The sequence below is a fragment of the Meleagris gallopavo genome, chromosome 5 (assembly GCF_905368555.1).
Source record: "Meleagris gallopavo chromosome 5, MGAL_WU_HG_1.1, whole genome shotgun sequence".
In the NCBI taxonomy this organism is placed as follows: Eukaryota; Metazoa; Chordata; class Aves; order Galliformes; family Phasianidae; genus Meleagris; species Meleagris gallopavo.
This window is the reverse complement of record NC_139408.1, coordinates 1,910,695-1,931,788: the sequence shown is the minus strand read 5'-3', so window position 1 is coordinate 1,931,788 and position 21,094 is coordinate 1,910,695. Positions and strand designations below refer to the sequence as shown.

General features: G+C 38.5%; 1 long non-coding RNA gene across 1 annotated transcript in view; it reads right to left on the bottom strand.

Annotated features, from left to right (window-relative positions):
- Positions 1-21,094, bottom strand: part of LOC109367618 (uncharacterized) — a 220,139-nt gene that overhangs the window by 173,490 nt on the left and 25,555 nt on the right. The gene's annotated exons all lie outside the window — the stretch shown is intronic.

Genomic DNA, 21,094 nt, shown 5'->3' with positions numbered 1-21,094 from the left:
AATCTGTCCTTGCAAAGGAAAGGCATGGGTGCAAGCTGTGAAGATTAATTACTCTTAGCACTTAAATTCGTAAGAGCTCGCTAAAAGTATTCGGTGGTAAGTCAGCACAGAAACAACTGCCTGTTTTTCCCATTAAAAACATTTAAGACGAGTTTAGTCTGTCTCTTCAGATCACTAGAACTCAAAGATACATACAACATTAAATATGCAAGGTTGATCCTACACGAAGCATCATTCTCCTTTGTGCTCTGCAATGTTTCTCCTCTTCAGTATGGACAGAAAGCACAACTACAGACTATGCACTTAATTACAGAGTTGCTGCTACCTCAGCTATGCTATCATGACTGGAGAGAGTACCACTGGGGAAAAGTGGGAAAGAGGACCAAGATGGGTAAACAGTCACTGTTATTTAGGCCATCAGTGTGGCAAAACTCAGGATTCTGCCTATTTTATTATTATTATTATTTACTTATTTATTAACATTCTATTTTTTATTAACATTCTATTTTGTAGTTCAAGAACATCCTGGAGAATGAGATGTATGTATCATTTAATCCACTATACAATTCTGTACTGGTAGCTGCAAACGGGTCATTTCCAGGATCACCATCTAGCGCGTATATCTGGACTTGCATTGACAAAAGATTTGCATCCAAGAGGGTACAAGAGCTTGGCACAATTTACTATGTGTTAAGGGCAGAAATTTTAAAATGACCTCTGCATCTATCAAACTAAAATAATCTCATTTTAGTGTCAAGTCTGTATTTATCTTACAGTTCAATTAGTTCTTGAACCTTGGCTTTGTTACAGCCTTTTTGAACTTATAAAGATAAATATCCATATATCACACTAGCCATCTTTATGTCAACAGACATTTCTTATAGAAAGCCTTTAAAATAGACATTTACACAATTCTATACCTTCACGTCCTCTTCCCCACCCCCTCACAACCACTTCATCATAAAATTTAACATCCACAAAGCCAATTAGATACATTAAAAAGTATCTATGTGAAATTAAGTGCTAAACCAAATTCTTATTGAAAACGTTATGCTGCAAAGCTCTGTTTCAAATGCTTTTGCAAGAATGCATGGTGACCCTGTCCCTCCACTACCTTTTTCTTTAGTTACTTTTAAGAAAAAAAAGCACTTAAGAGCAGAAGTTAACGTGATAAAATGTAAAAGAAAATCACATCAATTTGAAGCGTCTTACATAACAGCAAATGTTCTGTGTCGCAAGTAGTGGGTTGGAGTAAAATGAAACTCTGAACATTACCATGGGGGTGGATAGAGAAAGAGACAGCTTACAGAAACTGTACTTCTTAGCCTGAGAAATTCAACTCAAGAAGGTCAATCTAGTTTACAGAGTCTGCGTATTAAATGCTAAAAACATCACAATCCACCAGTTCTGAAGAATCAGACTACAAAACTTCAGTATCAGAAGAAAACAGGGTACGTAAATTAAGATGAAATATTATAGCACTCATCAGAAAACTCTATCCTTTATTTCATTATTTACAGCTCGGCTGAGGTCACAAATGCAAAGCATCGCTTCTAAGATGTGCTCCATTAACACAAAGACCTGAAACCACAAAACTATAGGCTAAGTCACTGAGTATTCTAAACAGTCAAAAACACAATGGCACTCACATGCCAGGTAACATAAGTTAGGTATTCAACATGAACTATTTTCTTTAGCTTCCAAATTACCCTCTGCTGCTTTCAAGCAATGGATTAGGCTAAAATAAACAATCATAAACAAGGAAAAATATTCTGAAAGTAGATCATACAGACTGCACTGCTGAGGCTGTAAATAAGAAATAGCGTGAATTCTGATCCCAACTGTTGTATGCGTTCTATGGCCATAAGTATGTTTCTGTTTAATAGATAATCAACTGCTTCACGTATACTTACTAATTTCAGCTACTGGTGACTTAAACAGCTACAGTGAGTCTCTGAATATTTTTTTTTGGCATAATCACAAAATCATAGCACAACACAAGACGCAAGGCAAGGCGCACAACAGTCCATCTGCTGCTCAAACAGGACAAGTTATGAGATCAGATCAGGTTATTCAGGTCTTGAATTCACCAAGGGCTCTCAAGAACTCCAGGGACGGAAACCACAAACCCAAAAACACTGCTCATTATGTGCATTACATCATATTTTCTTTCTTGTTTGTCAAGAGAGAAAATATAAGCAACTCCAGTGGGAATGCATAAACACATACATCTACATGGAGACAGAAGTAAATACTTCATGGAATTTCTTCATCGTGTTTTCTTCTCCTATATTATTATTGGAGAAAAATAGCTAAATATCTCCTTAACCTTGTGACACAGTTCAAGCCACGTGCTGGCATTAACACCTGTTATTCACCTCCAATCTCATAATAGAAACGCAGGCACCTTGTCCTACCAGTGTAATAGAGAACTGATTCACGGTAGCTCTCTAGAGAACCATTCTAGCTAATTAAGAATGTACTTAGGTCAGGTACATTTGTACTTAGAATGGCGCAGAAGCTTAAAAATGATTAGTTCAGTAGATTTGCTTATTGTTAAAATCCTTAGCAGAGCTTTCATTATTCATTATTTCATTTGCTTCTCTACAGCTTCTTACGTTGCATCTTTTGCTTAATTATCTCAAATCTCCATTAATAATATTTGGTTTCTCTTCTTTCTATTCATCTGTCTCCAGGAAGACTATCACATATACAGGCTAGGTAAAGAGATTGGGAAGAAAGGAGGGAGCTTAAGTTGTTTCTGGTAGAGAAGAAGCATTTCTCATTTATGGAGTGGAAGATAAGGCAGGCTGTTACCATCCTTAGCTTCTATGAGAATCTGTTGCACAGACACTATGCCATTATAAACTTTAATAGTGTTAGTCTTCCCAGTATTCCTCCAATTCCGCAATAAAATTGTCTTCATTGCTTGCCAAAGCAATGTGTACAGCTTCCTAAATTATGCAGACAATTTCTTTAATTAAATGAAAGCTGCCTTAATATCTTCCATGGATACTGCAACATTCAATTTATATTTTTGTGGTCACTTATGGTTCATGTTCTAATGCTCTTCATTTGTATTACATTACTATTACTATGAAAGCATAAGTATAGGCCATTAACATGAGTAACAGCCACTTAGGTACTATTAAATACTGTAAGGGATTACACTTCGATTGTAAAAGCAGCCCATATTATTTTAGAAATATATGGCTGTCTCTCACATTAGATTCCTCGCCAGTGTCTTTTCTGAAGAGCTTCATTAACAAATACAATTTGCTCCACTGACAGCCCTCCCAGATGCTGAGGAACAACTGCCACATCTCTTCTAAACATATCCAAAACAGTTTGCCAAAGGAATAAAAGACAGGTGAGCTTATTAAGTCTTTCTGGTGGAGAAGCACACCGAATAACACAACTCCAACAGAAATGAATAAACATGATGGGCTACCTGAAAGAAAAACATGAGGAACGTGGCTGCATAAACTTATATTCTTCATTTTTTGGTTTTCAAGCAGCAAAGTCAGTAAGCTCCAAGCATACATTCACACAGATATCATGCATTACCTTCAGAAACACAGATTAGGAGTGGGGTTCTGTAGACCCTCCTTCCATTGAAGAGTTCTTCCTTACACTCTTATCCCACATCTCTTACGATGCTTCCAATTTACAGTACATCAAATTCACTTAAACCATTTCCTTCCTCACAGATTACTCTGTATTTCCATCTTACTTCCCTAAAGGAGATCTCATTTTCTATTCTAAACCTAATTTAGGGAACAGACTGCAAAAGGACCTAATTTGTCTCTACAGAATAATCTGCACAGCCTAAATTAGATCAGAAACGCAGAAAGTTACATGACATTTGGACTATACTTCCCAACAAATGTAAATAGTTAGTAGGATAATGCTTAATGAGAATTAGGGAGCAAGCAGAGATAGATCCCTTGAGCAAAGAGCTCATCAAGTGCATGTCGAGGAATTGTCAACATTTCTTTCTATCATGTCAAGCAAACCAGAACTTTGTCCCTTTTAGAATTAAGTACGATACAGCTCAATCATTTCATTTGTCTAAGCCAACAGAATGTTCATCATCAAACTTTGGCTATTTAAACTAGAAGAAAAACTTTATTGACTCTACAGATAATCAGGGAAAGATGGTAGAAGACTCGCATGTTCGTGCATCACACTTACTACCATACTACACATACTACACATACTGATCCTTCATTTAGTAAAGTAAAACACCATATGGTGTGAACATCTCAATGTAAAGCTCAGCAAGGAATCCAATTAATAACAGCTAACAGGAATTTTTAGACTGTAGAGATAGATGTTACACATTCATTTCTTACATATTTGGGATGAGTAAATAACTTCATAGTATTGCAGATGAGACAACTGTCTAACTGCTCTTTTAAAATCTAATTGATATTTCAGTATTGAGCCAGTTACATACATAGGAATTATGAATAAACCAAACAATTCAAATAAAAAAAGTACCGAGTCTGCTTCTTGTTTGGAGCAAATAATCAACTTCTGACCTGAATATCCTCTTCTAGAGTTTATTGCATTAAAAAAAAAAAAAACGAGGAAGGTTATTGCTATAAATGTATGAATAATTATTCCCATTATTTAATTGTCCAAAATGAGATGCTAAGGAGAAATTCAATTTTCTCCAGGAAAATAAACAAATTAATAACTTTTTCAGAATAAAAACAAACAGGTAAAATTTGTTGTCTAGCCCTCTCATTATACATGAAGCATAACGTTCTATTTAAGAGATTCTGGATCAAGAAGGGCTTAATTCTATTTAAATTAAGCTCTGTAACAAAGAGTTGGTGAGTTTTTTGGTTTGTTTTATTTTTTTCTCCAGGGGAGAGAATGGGGCAGTGTAGGTGTTTGACTTTCAAAAGATGCATACGGTTTCAAAAGGGAAGAAATTCCATACATTCAACACACAGATGACTCACGATCAAAGTACGCAATATTCTTCTGAAATAAGTCGGATCAAAATTTTTGCTCAGACCTAAGTGAATGCCTTCTGATGCACTGAAGGTCTTCACTGATCAAACAGTAAATACTATCTTTGTTGTGCATACATGTGCCCTGCTTTCTCAGATCGGTTTTGTTATCCTCTTTCCCTCCTGATTATTTTCAGTCTAAGACGTCTCTTGCCTTTCTCTCCCAATTCATATTCTCCATGCTGGAAGGAATAACTTCGCAACTTACTATGCAAAGCCAAACCTTCTCCATCTAAATATTTTCTACTTTGAGATCACAAGATGCTGACATATTCCTTACGGATCTTTTATAAAAGAAAGTGGCTCTATTAAGGTAGTATCAGAGAAACTACCTTGCATTTTTCCTTGTGTTAAATCAGGGAGAATTCAGTCCATAGCTATCAAAACCCTGTAATTGTCACAGCTACAGAAACAAAGGGTTCTTGTACTGAAAGGCTATTGCTCTGCAATGTCATAGCTATACAGACATAAGTTAAACTAAGGAGAATGAAACTACTTCATAATCACTGCAGAAAGTGAAAACTGTAAGTGTGTCAAATGTGTAAAGCAAATCTTCAGAGGTACAATGCTGAAGGTTGTCATGGCAACTTTTCTCCCTCCTTCCCACTGATTTTTGGCAAGCATTTTAGAATTTTTAAAGCATTTTTACTCCTTCCCTCCTAGCCCTTTCTCCTCTTAACACAGTATGAATGATAATGCAAAAAACGGAGAGTATGCAAAACATCAGTGTGCAGCCACTTCAGATCAAAGCTACATCTAGCCTGTAGGTGTCTGGGGGCTTATGGTATCACAAGTGCAAGAGTGCAGCTACTAATATTTTCTTTTCCTCTTATTTTTTTCCCCCCTATGATGTTGATCTGCTATTACTGAGAGACTCTGGACAAGAATCTTCTTAAAAAGCTTAAGAATTTAAGAGGTATATGAAGTTCACACGTTTTGTGCCAGCAGTCTCATCTCTTACTTTTCTTCCAAAGGGCCATTTTGCTGATTTTGACTGTATCTTTCTACAGTCAAAACATGCGAGTGTTACAATTAGTTGAGGAAACAAAGGATTCTTAAGCTTATGCTATCACAGTATTACCGGAAAGCTGATTTATGAAAAAGGCAATCTTCTCCATCTGTACTGCACTAACAATTTGTTCCATTCATAGTATTTGCTGTTCTCTTCACACTACCGCACATGTGCCATAAATATTCCAGCTCTCTTGACTGCCCACTAGCTGAAGCTATGCAACCTAAAGCCCCTTTAGTTCAGAGACACCCTCAAAGATGCCTCTGTATGATGAAGAATGGTCCACCGAGCTACCAATCAAGCTGTTGATACGATCCTAAGCCAGCCTCTATTATTTCTGTTCAGAGCTTTGAAATACCTATGGTTTTGCTGCTCAAGAACAATCATCTTCATTTCTTAACTAAGCGGTACAAGAGAGCACCAGCGTTCCATTTCTTCCTTGATCACACCCAAGAGTGAAGTTGAAGAGCACCATTTGCACAAGATCAGAGCTCACCTCTGGCTACGTTGTAAAACTCATTAAGAGCTCCCAAACAGATATTCTCCTTTCACAGCCAGCACGGATGGAAAGGAAACCCATTTATAACATTAAACGCATCTACTGAGGATACATGTCTTCTACCCAGTTTCCTTCTCCAGAAGTGGAATGTTTGCTTCAGGGTGTATGTCCTCAATTAGAGGTACTTTGAACACAATGGCAAAAATATTCTTAGTGTAGAGCATTAGCAATACATTTTAATGGCTTGCTCATTCAACCAAAATCACTCAAACACGCTAACAGAATTCTGAGAAATATTGTTTTGTCTCCTATTTTACTATAAGAAAAGTAAAATAATTTTTGTAAAGAAAAAGGTGCATCTAGCCTAATCTGTTCCTGGCAGCAGCCAATATTCAGGGTGATTCCTAGTTCCCTTACTGTCATTTATCTGTGAAAATCATCAAGTGAACACAAAACTTAAGCTCTACGGCTCTCCTTATTTTTTGCTTTTATTTTTTCTTTTAACCTCCCAGGAATTAGAGCATTTATTGCCAACGGACAACATAAGACACAGAGGTGTTCCTCATTCATTACGTTCTCCGTGTGAACTTTCTGTACTTCTTTCATACTCTTCCTACGTTCTTTCCAAGCTAAAAACTCATAATTCTATTTCTCTTCACAAAAGCTGACTATTCCATACTGATTAACAGAGTATCCCATATTGATTAACAACCGAGTCACCTGTTGGACAGATTTCAAATGTCATGCAATCAAGTGGATATCGCAGCATGAGAAGCACAAAGTAAATACATATTTAGCAGTGCTAAGTATTTGAGTTCTTTATCAGATGAGCCAAAACAAGTAACACTTCTATATATAAAATACGTCATAATTTTCATTCAAATTTGCATTGCAGAAATATAGACAGTAGAAGCCTTGTGTTTCTGAACACACAGCTGACTGCAAATCCAAAGTCTATGCACACAGCTGAGGGAAGAGCTCAGTACTTACCAGTTTTTGAGTTAGATTCCTTGTGAATTTTCTATGGGAAAGAATGGGGGCCAGAAGAAAAAGCCATGCAATTAACTATGTCCACAGCATCTTGCTAATATCCCCCAAATTCCAGAGGGCACACTACAATTATCTCAGAAGTCTGTGACGATTTTACTGCTTTATTAGTACAAGTTTATGAGCACACCTAGGCTGGCTATTGTTTACAATCTCCTACTGCTGTAGACTCGTACACCTGAAGAAAGGAGCCACGCTACACTTGTACACGGGATGGAGGTAAGGCTCCAAGAGGGATCAGTATTTACACGTGCATTTCACTCATACATCTGCAGAGAGAAATCTCACTCGTGCTGTAGAGAATTTGGGTGCTAACCGTTTCAGAAAGTTAGAAACCTGCATACTTCTGTTATTAATTATGGTATTATTAGTAACTGTACAAAAATGGAAAAAAATGCATAAACTTGTGCACAGTATACGCAACAAGAAGACTCAAGTAGGTATATCTATTTCTCCACCTATAGCAGAGAATTACATATATGTAATGTGTTATTTCAAGGACCTTCAGCACCTGCTGAACTCTACTGAACTGGTTGCAGCAGGTCCCTCATTGGGCACTGCTTATGTTTCCTCAGACTATTTATAGTAAGGGTATGAGTTTGTGCAATTATCCATTTGCACCTGACTAAGTCTAGTGGATTTGAACTATGCTTTTCTTTTTTTTTTTGTATAGTACAACCTGAGAAGCATGCAATGACACAAGTATCTTCTACTGACCATGCCAAGCCTTCCATGTCATCAAGAAAACAATGATTTAATTTGTTGTGATACAGGAACACTGTTTTATGGACAAGTACAAAAATACTGATAGTGGGACGCAAGAGGCCTGATTTTAATGCATACATATGAGGTGGAAAGATACAGAGGTTATGAAAAACCTCCCGACCACCTTCTGATTTCACAGGAGATAAAAGCAAGAGGCGCCAACGAATTAAAGAACAACACTGAGGTAACAAGGGAACGATTTAACTCGTAAATGGAAATTACTTACTTCTGCAAAACAGCAAGCCTTCGCCTGTTTTGCTACAAGCCTGCAAATGGCGGCTTACAATTAGAAAACAGTGGCTGATGATACCTGAACGTTTCCCCTGAAAGAAAAATGGGCAAAATTTGCATTTGTATCTCTGCTTCATTCACATCTTTAATGTCTCTTAATTACACCGTGAGCACCGCGATCACGGCCAGGTGCTAGCAATTCAGTGCAATGTTAATTACACAGAGTCCTGGTCCAAGCGAGCCCTGATTAAAGCCATTGACCTCCAGCTCCTACCCTGCAGGTGGGGTTTGATTCCGTTGCTAACTTTCCCTTCGGATCGCGCGTTGCGTCCGAGTAGCAGCTCCGCAACCCCAACAAGCAGCGGGAGCACCCCGCACTTGTAGACAATTCACGAATCGCACCCTCACGTACTATACCGAATATACTCAACATCTCAGTGTAACACTTCAAAACAACCACCGGTAAGTTGGATAAAATCGCGTCTTTAAGGGGAAAGAAAAAAAAAAAAGAAAAGAAAAAAAGGGAAAATCGTTCCTAAGAGAGAGCAAACGGTTTCTTTGCTGAGCTGTCACGACAGGTGACTCACGTTGGGCTGCATTAGTCACGTCATGGCACGTTACGTAACCAGAGGCGACTGACACAACACAATCCGACACATCACAACGCAGCCTTTCAGCAGCGGTATCTACAGAGCCCAGCTTTTTAAAGAAAACGTAGGGAAGAAAATATTGTGGCTTCTATACACACCGCTCGGGGAAGAGGAAAAAAAAAAAAGAAGAAAAAAAAAAAAAAGAAGACGCAGTGTGAAGCATTCTGTTGCTAGTTATATTTTTACACAGGCACGTTCTGCTTCCCGCAGTTTTCCAGAGGCTTTGGCTTTGAGTAGAGCCTGTTCATCCCAGCGGATCGAACTCGGCTCCATTCATCAACTCAACAGCAGAGCCGGCGGCACAGCTCAGAGCTTCAGGTGTCCCCCCCCCCCCCCCGAAGGAGGGCGAGGCGTTTCCCGAACCCTTCAGAAAAGGCACGAGAAAAGTTTTTTGGGGTTCCTCACCTCACGCACCTCAGCCGGCTCTCGGCAAGCTTCCCGCCTGCCTCCGCACCTGGGGGCCGCGAGCTGCAGGCAGGCGGGCACGCACGTTTGCTCGCGCCGAAGCGAGGCGGCTGCAGCGCTCGAGCTCGGCCAGGTGCTGCTGCCGCCCGCTCCCGTGCACCGAGGTGCGGCTGACAGGCAGGCAGGCACCGACGGAGCGCGGCCATCTGCTGCCGGCGGCAGCTGGGATGCAAACCGCCCCTGCAAAGCTCACCGCTCGCTGGGTGAGGCACGGACGGGCTGTTGCTGCTCAGGTGAAGCGAGCACGACGTCCGCAGCAGGAGCTGCGGCAAGTGCACGCGGGCTGGAAATAGCCGCTTTTATCCCGTGCCCAGAAGGAGGGCTCTCCTCACATCCTCTCTTAGGATAATAAGTGTTCTTCATCAAAGATGTGCTTTGACAGCTTCACAATTCCTGCTCCGAACCAGCAGATCATTATTACTATTTCAGGCATCACCACCGAGTTCCAGGAACTCAAATGCACATAATTAGAAGGCAGACTGGTGGAGGCCACATCTCTATCGTATGTCTATCCTCACAGGCACACAGGGCTTTGTTGTGCTTCATTCCAAATCTGGTTTCTCCTATAGCCTCTCTGCAGAACTGTTGTTAAAGGCTGATATAAAGAGGGAACTGTAAATCCACACATTCAAATGATAAACCTCTGGAGATTAAGCACCTTTTCCAATTGTAGGAAAACACAAGCCTAAGAATGAAGACAGGAAGCCCGGTTGGAAGGTACTCTCTCCACAAAAAAGTGAGGGGCAGAGCACAGCTCGTCTCTAACATGCACATCTCTACTCTCACTCATGATTCTTTTGTGTTCACTTTTCAAGCCTGTCCAGGTCCTTCTGGATGGCATCCCTCCCTTCTATTGTGCCAACTGCACCATTCAGCTCAGTGTCATCTGCAAACTCGCTGAGGGTACTCCCAATCCCACTTCCTCTGTTGTTGATAAAGATGTTGAAGAGCACCAATCTCTAGGCAGACCCCCGGGGGACACCACATGTGACCAGTCTCCACCTGGATACAGCACCACTGACAGCAACCCTCTGGCTATGACCATCCAGCCAATCTTTTTTCCAGACTGATAAAGGATCCAGAGCCTCCAAATCCATCTCTGTCCAGTTTAGAGATAAGGACGTGGTACACAACTGTGTCAAAGGCCTTGCACAAGCTTAGGTAAACAACATCAGTTGCCCTTCCTTTGTCCATTGATGTTGCCACCCCAACATACAAGGCCCAGTTTTCATGCCCCAGCTCCTCCTTTCTTGCTTGGAACTTAATAGGCCTGACAGCACTTTAAAAATTGAAATAATATATTCTTAACAGCAAAAGATACGTGTATTTACAAATGACATCTTGTGCTATTTCCACTTAGTCTATGTCAAATAGTAATTTTCAGAATTACAGCTTGATACATAAATAACAGTAGTTTTATTTACTAGCCACGATCATTTGCTTGCTTGCAACTATGCCCATTTTTTTTTCAAATCACTACGCTTTGTCCTGAATGTTCTCCAGCACCCAAAATGTTGTGGCCACTGTTCATTTTGTCAAGAGGAAACTAATGCATAGTTAAAAAACCTCATCTGTGAATTCTTGCCCTAAGCTCCCACACCATCCTTTTCATAGGTAAGATACGCACCACCCATTGCACATTTTCCTCATCCCTCCATCATGTACATCTCCAAGAAAATATTTGGATACAGTAAATCTGTATTTGATCGTCTGCACATTTCAAAGTTGCCCACTAACTTGGGCAAAAATAACCTGAAACAAAACTATGTTACCCTCACATAAGCCTCCATCATTCTTTGTAACAATGAGAGAAGCCTCTAAGAAAAATAATTTTTCTCTTGTTTACTCTTTATTTTTGGTATTTGAGCTTGCAATAGTGAAAGGGAAAAAAATCTGTGGCAATGAGATCAACCCAGCCTAAGGGCAATGTCTTTTCACTCACTGGGCTATATTTAGAACTGTCACTTGTTAAGAACACTGTCAGCTAAAGCAAATTTACCAAAGAGGCTCTGCATTACACACATGGCCTGAAGCACTCATACTGTAACATCACAGCAACCAAAATAAAAGGGAAGTGTGATCGTACAGTCTAATATTGGGTAATCTGAACCAGCTTCATACCATTTTTCACATTTAGCATTAATAAGCTCTGTTGCTAAGGAGCTTCCCTGCCATTTTTTTCATAAACGTGTTCTTGCTTAAAGTCATGTATGTACCATAACATCACACTTTTGTGGTTAGAAAAAACACTAATTTCAGATGTTAACAAACCCAGTATTTCTACAATAACAAAGAGTGCTCAGAAACACATGGCTCATTACTTGAGATGGTTTCTTTCTTTTATAGCAGGACCTAAGAAAGCTGAAATTAAAAATAGCATTTTCATCTTCATACATCGTACACGGGCACATAGAGCAGACTTCATTTGCAACTGCACCCCTATCTCTTCTGTACTAGGAGAGGTTTGAAACCTGTGTTCAAGCATGTGCAATATTCACTTAAATACTAGGTATTAAACACGTTGCTCCAAAAGTAATGCCTCCTCTTTATTTCCATGGAAACTAAAACAGCTACAAAGAGCACAATAAGACGACTTGATAGAGCAAATCCTCACCACCACTGCATTTTGCCAGCAATGAAAAAGAGCCTGCATGCTGCACTAGAAAAAAAACCTACATGGCTATCTGGAACATGGCTTGTCTTCCACATCAATATCACCTCTGCTGAAATGCATCACCCACCACCTCATAGCATTCACATCCACCTCTCGGTTTCCATAAACATTCAGCAAGCATCGTTTAATGTCAATGGGTGCTATTTTTTCCACATGGAAAAATTCAATGGTATCTTCACTTCATATATACTTCCACAACAGACATTTCCTCAGAGCGCCTCTCTCCCTCCATCAAAATACAATGGACTACTGGTGGCAAGAGTAAAGTTCTACTGCCACACCATCAACATCTGCCTCTGACATCCTGGGCCAATATAATAAAAGAGGCATTACTTTTGGAGCAGTCCTCATACACAGGTGTGCTAGTTCTCTGGCTGAAGTGTAAGGCAGAGAGAATACAACCGAAATAAACAGGGAAAATGAAGCAAGGCATCTGCCTACATGCTTTACAAGATCAACTGCACGCTAGGGAGGCTTTATGGCAACGCCAGTTCCAGCATGACCACAAGTCAAATTCTCCCAGCTATGCTAACCACAAGTTTGTACAAGAACTGATTCCTCCTTGATGTTACCACACCAGGTTCTTGGCATGTGTTGGACTGTGCCTGTGAGGATGTTTTCAGATACTCAGGAAATCTTTTTAAAAAGTTTCTACAGAATAGGAAAGCTTTCCAAACAGTGAGTAAATTATTGTACCTGCTGAAGTCTACTAAGTTCTCTGTACACAAATCCAGCTGCCTTGAATTCAAATTGAGAACTGCAGCTTTTCAAGTCCAGGAGAACAACAGGTTTTAGCTGCTATGAACGTACTCACCTGCTATCTTATTGTAGTAACTGAGGCTTATGTTACCACTAATAAATAAAAAAAACTTTACTGATAACTGATACCAAAGTAGATTCCACTGCATCCTTCTATCTACGGTCTTCCTTAGTGGATTTTTCCTTTAATCGTTGAAGACACCAAAAATTGAAACTCTTCTCATTCAAGTGTGCTTAAGGTCTCAATATTCTGAGTGCCTAGAATTCATACCAGAAGTGCATGGTGCCCATCTGGATTGTTGAAGGCCTTTGTCAAGCCATAAAACAGAAACAGAAGAGTCTGTGGTGTTTTAATTAGGAACAGAATATATTTTATGTGGGTTAAAAAAAAAAAAAAAAAAAAACAGAAGTTCAACATCATACCGAAATATCCACATTAACTCAAAATGAACCAACTAAACTACCAAAAACGGGACAGTGGGGGAGAAAATAACCCTTCCATTTGTACGACCCTATTAACACAGCTATGCCACTTCCAGCAACCAACTTTGATCTTTGAGATCTGGCTTAGATAGTTAAGCATATTGACTTCATTAAGGCACAGAACATGTTATTTACAAATCAAACAGCAGCAATGACCCCATATCATACTCCTTTATTGGTCATACTACTAAGTATTTCAAGTCTCTTGTATGCACAACCATTAATTTCTAAAACAGATTATTTAACAGGGCTGTTAAATCCTTTTGCACATGTTTTCACTCAGAACTGACTGCAAAAGTTAAACAATGATGTAAAAAGATTGCACAGCATTTTAGCTCTTCTCAGAACAAGCTGTGATAAAATGAGTAGCCCTAATCAAATCCCAAATACTGCTGGAGTAGAAATTTGTGGATTTGATTTCTTCATCTTAAAAAAAAAAAAAAAAAAAAGAAAAAAAGAAAAAGAAATTGTAACCATTCCATCATAAAAAGACACCTGAGTTGCCTTATTAGTGCTGAAATGGTCTCCCCCCCCCTCCATCTCCTTTTTTGTTCTCATCTTTCCCACAGATGTCTAGAGGCGCTAAGTGCTACATAAACTGACCAATTTTTGAGATGCATCTTAGACTTGATCTTTTGATTGCTCTGCAAGTGACAATTTACTTTCTGAAATGGTTTGGACTGAATAGGACGAGCAAAGCAACCTGAGGAAAGGACTTGGCTGTTCAGTGGTCCACATTAGAAAGCCTACTCTGTACTAGATATACTAGGCACTTGGTATTCAACTTCAGCACACTGAATGAGAGTTAACAGCAGCTGAAAATAACCAATTTACAGAGTGCTGCAATCTCAGATTACAGAGACCATAGAAGCAAAGTAGGTGGGAAAGATTAAGCTTACTATTTATACAACCACTCTTAAGCTACGGTACGTCACTGAGGTGTCATCAATCCTGAAAGGAAATAACTTTACTATTTACCAACTCTTTTAGTTATGCATAATGTACTGAAATACAACTCCGTATTAATCTGAAATACGACGCTGACTCTTTCAAAGCCTTGTTATGTAAAATAGTAATTTCTGTCAAAATGTTACTTTCAACATCTGTACAGAGTAGACTATTAGCAGGAACTATCTGTACCTAGGGCGTATTTCTACTTTAAGATAAAATAATCATGTTATTATAGTAGCACTGTAAAAAGTAATATCAGCAAATATTGCTCATTAAACTCCTGCTATTAAGCTAGCTCTCCTTACAGAAAAATCAAAGAAAATGAACACGAAGCAGCTCACACACCTGTTAAAATTAGTTTGTTAAAGACATGCTTGTATTTCCATTAATTATGCTCCATAAACACAAGCAACATTGATTAGAGACATTCTGCTGAACGTGCTGTAACACTGGCACAATGGCATGTAAATGCTTTATCTTTAATACCTCAGGGTAATGAATTGTAATGTAAAGAGCTGATGAGTAATTAAACTCATCAACTGTGGATTTAGAGATATTTTTAGTATCATATGATGGAAAATCCTCTCAAGAGTAGCAAGGATGTATTTTCAGAGAATATATTATATTCCTTAACAGCTCTCTTGGGGAGCACTTCATACTCTGTTTCTAAATGCTGAAATTACAAAAGAACACTGTATCCATTTCATTTTTCTTTTTTTCCTCTGCCCAAGGTCAGAAACTTCAGATGGGACTTTCCTTTATAATTTTGAGTCATTACCTGCTCCCTGAATTACACTGCGATTCAGAAGGTCTTTCATCCACGAATCCTACACATACGCCATCAGATAATGATATTAAAATAGCCAAACACCTTCCTAAAACATCTCTTTTATGGTTTGTTTCATTTTTGGTTTGGATCTGGGTTTGTTTTTTGTTTTTTGTTTTTTTTTTTTTTTTTTTGCTCCAAACTATCTCTGTATCTGGATAGCTAAACATCCCTCTATCAGGATGAATTTCCAGCCTGAATTCATATAAGATTAGTTTATAAGTCAACTTCATATTTGAGCACTGAAGATACTGGCTTGGATATTGGATGCTGCTTGGTTAAGCACATTGTTATTAAGTGTGTTACAAACCAAAAACACTGGAAATGTAAACTGTGAGAAGTCAATAGGAAATAGTGGAAAGTAGGCTGACACCGAGCTACAAAAAAAAATGATCTGCCGCTACCACAAACCGCAAACATTGATTTATCACAACAGCAAACAAATCAACAATATGGCCCCGTTGGGTATGCTCACTGAATGCAGCATTAAAAAAAAAAAAAAAAGAGAGAAACCACTTCCTACTCTATTAAGCAAAAATGTCAATGATTGTTTAGTTCTATAACCTGACCCTCCCACTGAATGGGCATGAAGCCAAAGTCACAGCTATACAGCTGAGCCAGGCTCACTGCTGCTGAGCACAGCTGGCACATAGCAAGTGAGTAACAGCCATTCAGCCCGGCCTCTGCAAGCCCCCCACACACACCTGAGAGCCACTGGAGGAATGTGGGGGAAGCTGAGCATTTGAGTGACAAGCGTGGTGCTCAGACAGGGAGACCGTAGAGACAAATCATCACCCATACGGGAACTGGCAGCTCCTTTCATTGCTTCTTGAACCTCATCATCGTGTTCTTCAGCCTGTTTGTCCAGCCTGATGCTGCCTTCATATTGCTCTGGGGCCTTTTCCTTCTCTCAGTTGTAGCCAGCCAAATGTCTGCCAGAAAAAACTATCAGTGAGAGCTGCTGCTCTCTGCACCTGATATGAATGATTAATAGTTTCAGACATTATCTACCTCAGGGTTGGAAATCCAACTTAAGTTCTAAATAACCTACTAAGCATGCACTTCTTTCATGCTATGTCTGTGTTTCAGATTCCACCTCAGAGCAAAAAGACTGCTCTGTGATTCAGCAATTCCACTGCAACTCTGGCACTTTGAAAGAAATTGCACCATATTGTGTTTTATCGTTTCTTACAGTTTAGTAAGCATCCAAGCAAAACTCCTTCCATCAATAGTGGGGTGCTCCTAAGAAGCTGGTGACTTGATTGGTTACCTGATGAGAGGGTGAGACTTAAAATAGATCTTTCCAATTACACTGCTAACTCAAGTTTGTCCTGATTTTTTTCTGCCCTTTCAATATACATAATCTTACTTCTTCATCCCTTACAAGAGGCTTTAAAATCTACCTACAAAGAGATGTGCGTTAATACTAAATATTATTTAAACTGCAGCGTCATGTATATTCATCTTCTATTCTGAAATAAAGTGTACATACTGTATTTTAATTGCAATTGCATTACTACTGCTGCACTGACCTCATAGATGTTCAGGCTATTGTCCTGTTCTACCAGTCTTCCATTTATTTTTTTGTTTATTCATGGTGAGGGTACACACAGTATTCATCTCAGTTCAAAACTGAATAATGGAATAAAGCACAGATGACGCCACAAAAAATTAGTAACAATATTTTACTGATGGCTGATATTGCTCAATACAATCAGTGTTATGAAATAATACGGAACTTTTCCCAAGTAAGGGGATTTCATAATAAATGAGTCCATTTCTGTGAGACAATCTCACCACATAAAGTCAGTGCATGACTATTAATTGGAGATGTTTTGGTGATGTTCTACTGAGAAAACCCACTCAGGGTTCCCCCCATCACAAGTCTAGGTATTTCCATCTCTCATAGCCTCACTGTTTGACATGAAAACAAAGCTGACCTTCTACGTCTTCTCAAGCGTAAGCACTGTTCTTCCCTTAAGAAAAACGTATTTTCCATTCTGCAGACAGTCAGTACTTCAAGTCACATGTTTCCATGAGGCTGAGATAACATGCTCTACTTACACCTACTACACTGACTGTACTGAAAGATCATAGTTAATCCTTAAAAACAGAAGTACACCTTAGTACAATTACTGTACTCATATGTAGCATGGAAAGAGCCACATCAAAGAAAAATGCTTAAGAAAATGCACATGGATCAGTGGATACAGTAGATGAAGCATGAGAACACGAGCTATATTCCTCTCCATTCTTGTTCTAGCTCTTACACTCATTGTCTTCCTTCAGGCAAATCACTTGAAATTCCTTGGATGCCCGTACTTTATCTATGAAATAATAAAAATACTTAACTGTCTAAAGCTTTTGCATTAAATTGAAGGCTATGAGAGCTATTATGCCTGAATTCAAAGGAGATGAAAGCCATTCATAACTACAAGAGTGATCCAAATGCTGCCTAGTAGCAACAAGATGAAAATCACTGGAATTTCACTAATAGCCTTATAGAATCTTTTGTGACTGTATAAATTGACAGAATAACACCAGACCCGAAGAGCTCAGCTAATTAAGCAAGTTTACTGAACTAAGATTATAAACTGATAAGCTGAAATTGGCATGTTTGTGTGTGAGATAAAGAGTTTAACATTTCTGAAGTTTCAATGCAGTAGCTGGGACTTCACATTCCTTCACCTACTAGGTTTTGTTCCTTCTCTGTAGCATCCCCAGTTTCTCAGACACCGTCTGACTTTTAATATCCCATTTCAAGAGACAGTATTGTGCATTCATGACTGATGTAAAACTACAGATAGGCTGAATAGTCAGCTGCAGAGATGGGATACTTGCTGCACCTCAAAGAAAGGATCAGATAACACACTGACATACAAATGGCTTGCAGACTGTAGAAGTACAGGCTAGATCCCATTGCATAACTGAATATTGCTCCATTTTAAAGAGCTTTCCTTGTTCAAACTAGCATAAGGTCTACATACTTGGGTTTTTAAAAGGTTACCATTCTTTGTGATAAAAGGTGAAGTTCCATATTATAATAAAAGCTTTAAAATGGAAAAGTTAAAACAGTATGCTTCTGCTCAAGTTCCATATCTACCTACTTACTACTTAAAAATATCACTGAAGAATTCCAGGAGTGAATGTATAAATTGTATTTTTTCCCATAATCTATATTACATTTACCGTTAAAAGCAATAAAATCAACAAGGAAAGCCTGCGCTGTCTGGATTTTCCTAGAAATAATGATGTGAAATTCAGACTCTCTTCTAACACAGCTTAAATTAAATATGTATTATCTGAACAGGGTATTACATAAATTTAACAACTGCACAGTAAACGTCTTAAACTGCAACCCACTACTGCCTAAAATTCTATGAAAAACATATGTATTTCATAAAAATAACCGGCATTATGTTACTGTGCAATGAAATCTCAGTGTAAGTCATACTTAATTATACATTTAGGGAGAAGTGAATATTTAACCCACATCTCAGGTTAACTCAAGAGAATAAAGCAAAAAAAAATCCATCAACCACTGAATCTCTACAGCGTATTTCTACAAGACATAAAAGGAATAAGCAATAAAAAAAAAACACCCTTATTCTCTACTAATTAAAGGATACATCAAAATTAAAAATGTCCTGACCACAGATGATTACACGAAGGTAAAATGGTAGCTGCAATGCTTTAGGCCCAGATATGACATCACCCTAAGCTCAGGCTGGTGCCTCAGAAGCAGAGTAATGCTTCCCCATTTACATCCAAGTGTCACAACTCTGAATTGTCAACTACAGATTGACCAAAATGGTGACTGGTATGTGGTTTTAATGGTGAAATTTGATCCTGACACCAATGGCTTTTTTGCTATTTCTACAAGGAACTTTGTATTCTTTTATTCTATTAGCAAGTGCCTCATCATTTATGTGATTATAAACTAGATTTCATTGTTCTCTTCTTTGTATGTAGCACAGTGGCTAATTGATTTTTCTTGCCCCAAGGAGATTAGGAAAATCATCTTATTACCTATGTTCATGATAATTTTATTGACTCTTGTAGGGAAATAAATATTTTTAACTCATGTGGAACACGTGGGCAAGTTCATCTTGCCTTAACTAAATTTTAAATATTATTTCTGAAGAATGGAAGCCAGCTGGCATAGACCAGTTCAGAGAAAAGTGTATTCCTCTGCAACACAGGAGATCCAACAGTCCTAATGTTGTCTTCCAGCACAAAAACCTGTTACTTTATTAATGTGATTATAGCATTTCTGCATTGTACCTGAGAGTCAGTATGGTTTTACTACTTCTAATCAATGATCTAAGAGACCCAAAGTCATTTCCTTCTCCTCAAATTGAACTCATGTTCTTTGCATCATTCTTTCTTATTAGTAACATGTTCTAAAATCAGTACTTGTGCTGATCTTCCCTATTTGGAAAGGTTTGAGACTATTTCCTGTCCTTCTGGAGCCTGCAAGGGCAACTGGAATATAAATCATAGTATAGATGAATCATGTTAATAAAGACAGGGATTCACACAAGTACAACAGAGGAACCCTGCAAGAAGTATTAACATGTCAAGATAGCATCCATAATGACATGGAACAAGGAACAGCCAAATATTTTGGTTCTGCTCTTAATGGAAAAAAAAAAAGTGCTAGCAAACTTTTTCTTCCACATCTTTCCATACTCCCAATATTATCCCTTATCATTCCTTTAAGCTTTTATGCAAATATACCCCAAAATTCTTTCTGCTCATTTGAAGCATTTGTGTCAGCAATTCAGATTAAATTGAAGTATAAACAAAAAAAATACCACATGAACAGAGTGAAAAGACAGCAGTTAGTGTTACACTGGAAAGATGTGAGAAGGCAATTAGGAAAAACAAAAGCACAAGAAAAAGTTAGTGATGAGAGAGTAAAAAATATTAAGTTTAGAAAAAGAGTGCTGAACAGTACATGTAGGTCACTGGTTGCCAGATTTTCTATGCATCTCTATACATAATGGATTGTGTAGGTCACATGTCCCTTAAACAAGTATAATCTTTTGCATGTTGTTTTCACACCTAATCACTTCCAGGAGGAAAAAAAAATAGATCCAAACATGGAGAAAGCTTTGCCAACTACAACTGTTCTTGCAAATCTTCTGAAGATGAAAGTAGCTTGAGAGGTCAGAGAGTCATAGGATCTGCTCATTTGTATTGAGAATACCAATAACATAGTCATCCCATTTTCTGAATTGGGAATTGGTTGGTTGTTCTGCAGGGACAGTTGGGACAATGGAGTGCTTTTAACATATCCAAAGAAGCACACACACACACCGACGTCAAAGATCTGATCCAAAACTCACTGAAGTTGGTAGGAGATTTCTATTTATTCCAACAGGCTTTGAATCAGGGCAGCATTATTGGATTTCTTGCATTTCCATTTTATTGCAGCGCTGGATGGATTTTAGTGCCTTACAAAAAAGGTCACCCCACCTACTGCAGGAAGCCAAATTTAGTGGAGATAGACCTGAAGATTTAAAAAGACTTGCCCTCAAATCATGGTGTGCTTCACTGAGTTTGAATCATATTGTAAAAAGAACAAAGATGGAATGAGGTATAACATACCAAACAATGTAATTTTCAACAGCAATGGAAAGAGAGAACATACTAAAAAAAGCACATCCAGTAATATACAGTACATCTGACCCTACTTAACTAAG